This window comes from Penaeus chinensis, chromosome 19, assembly GCF_019202785.1.
Source record: "Penaeus chinensis breed Huanghai No. 1 chromosome 19, ASM1920278v2, whole genome shotgun sequence".
Taxonomy (NCBI): Eukaryota; Metazoa; Arthropoda; class Malacostraca; order Decapoda; family Penaeidae; genus Penaeus; species Penaeus chinensis.
The window spans coordinates 33,067,221-33,069,720 of NC_061837.1; the positions used below are offsets into that span (position 1 = coordinate 33,067,221).

Sequence of the window (2,500 nt, forward strand, 5' to 3'; positions counted from 1 at the left end):
GCTACATTAGGATAGAGTTAGGTGCGTAAGGCTGAAGGTGGATGCTGATCGTTATAACTAATATGTATAATTAAGCCGTGGCATAACTAAGATATGTAATGAAGTTGTGCATTTGCCTTATCTCGTAGCCAATAAGTAAAAATGACTCAAGATAATGTCTCATACTTCCTCTCGTATGCTTAATTTCTCATGCTCTCTGAAGTTGTTGAATATTTACATGGAAGGACATAGAGAGAATGTATCTGAATGTAAGATTGACTAGCTTTCCATGTCTTACGGAACCTGATTTTTATCATAATAGGACACATGTCTATTTTTCATCGCCAGAATATTGTTCTTCGAGTAAATAGCTTTGGCTTCCTTGATACAAGTGAAGGCGTATCCGAACCCGTTACCGCTGGCACTATCTTTCAGCATTCTAATATAAGATAATACAAAGACAAAACCATATTGATCTTGAAATATAAGACAGCCACAGTAAGATATAACACGAGATCCCAAACCTAATTTCCATTATACTCAACGGTAGAACTTAGCGAGAGGAGAGTATTTTACCTTTATTTCTATCAGTCTTTACCTTTGGTCAAGGAATGTGATGTTGCCTTGAGATAATCGTTTCCAGGTGAATGTTAACAAAACAGCCTATGTGAAACGTGTAGAATGATAACTAGTTATATTCGCGTGGGGAGTATTGTCAATATTTACACAAAGTGTTTCATGTCTTGTACAGCCATTACAATTGATTAAATTCCTTGTCTCTGATCTGATTATAAACCGGTAGTTAGAAAGATAGTTTATTATCCTACCACTGCGATAAAGTAAGGATTATGAGATATATAATTATGTTCTATCCTATCCGTGTATTACTAGGTTTACAAAACATTCAGATTTAAAACTGGAAAAGTTAGAGGGCCTTTTTATTGGAATATTGGTATTTCATTTCAGATCCATAACACATAATTTAGCATATAACACACATTGATATATGCGATTAGCCAATAAAAATCCGCTAAAACGTCTATAAAAGAGGAAACATTAGAAAAAAATAACATATTAGAAGAAAATTTCACGCGCAGACAGACCAGAACACAAGCTGTTTATGTCGACCAGCCGCAAAACATGTAAATTTAGACAAGGATCTTTCGTCACGGCAAATCCTGAAAATCCCCAAGGATCACTAAAAATCCGTAGTGACTCCGGATATTAGGTCCACCCTGACACTCGCTCGATCACCGGCCTATCCTAATTTATACGGCGTGAGTCTCTCTGCCTGGATGGGACGTATTATTCGGATTTGCTCTATTGCCAGCGATCTCAAGCGTGATTGGTGTTTACTCTAGCTGCTTATGTGTGTGCGGGGACAGGCAGGTATCTGAAGAATATACATACATACACACGCACACACACACACACACACACACACACACACACACACACACATACACACATACACGCACATACACACACACACACACACACATACATACACGCACACACACACACACACACACACACATACACATTCAAACAAACAAACAAACAAACACACACACGCTAACACATATACACACACACACGACTATATAGAGATAGACAAATATGTCTCCTATGTTCATAAATGTATATAATGCAGACTGATATAAAGGAATATAAAGGAATGCTAAGAAATTAATATTGTAATTAGGAACATTGATATAAACTGTTGCATTTAGACATACTGATATATGTATACTTATAGGATGAGAAGAAAAATATTACATATACAATATCGATTGCTTTACCCTTGCCAATATGTCTTTTCGCCATTCCTTTATTAAATTCAAATACTATTTAGTTACTTGTTTATTAGGAAAAAAATGTTGGCAGAGTTGGTGATGTATTGCTTTGTGAGTCAGTTTGTATGTATCAGTGGTATTAAGTGTATATTTCTGGTTGATTATTAGTGTTTGCGTATAATGGGTCAAGACACAGAGATGTTTTGATTGTATATCATGGACACAATTTCGTGGCAGAATAGGAAATGATCTTAATGTAAGATAGGATTATTTTTAAAGATATAAGAAGCTAATGACGTTACTAACATATATGTTATTTTTTTCACTGTGTTAATCTTTTGAAAATAGGTAGGTTAAGCTTTGAAGAGATTTCATATGACGTAGCTTTGAAGAGATTTATAATATAATATAATTTTGAAGAGTGCTTCGTGATAAAAAAAAATTGTTTAGTTAGACTAAATCACACATACAAAACACACATATGCACGTACACACACATACACGCGCGCGCGCAGACAAACACACAAACAAACAAAAAACAAACAAACATAATCTCCTCCCCCACACGCTAGTCAATATACACAAAAGGTCACCTACGTTCATACATACAGGCATTAGTCATATTAATAAAAATAATGATAATCCTCTATTGTTGCTAAGCCTGAAGTGGCGGCGATGGGGCTGCTTGGATTGCAAGTGGATATCGGGTATAAAGAGTGGATACA

The 2,500-nt window shown here is 35.6% G+C and overlaps 1 protein-coding gene across 1 annotated transcript in view; it reads left to right on the forward strand.

Moving 5' to 3' along the window:
* The window catches only part of LOC125035338 (buccalin-like), an 18,531-nt gene that overhangs the window by 12,365 nt on the left and 3,666 nt on the right, over positions 1–2,500 (forward strand). The window lies entirely within an intron of this gene.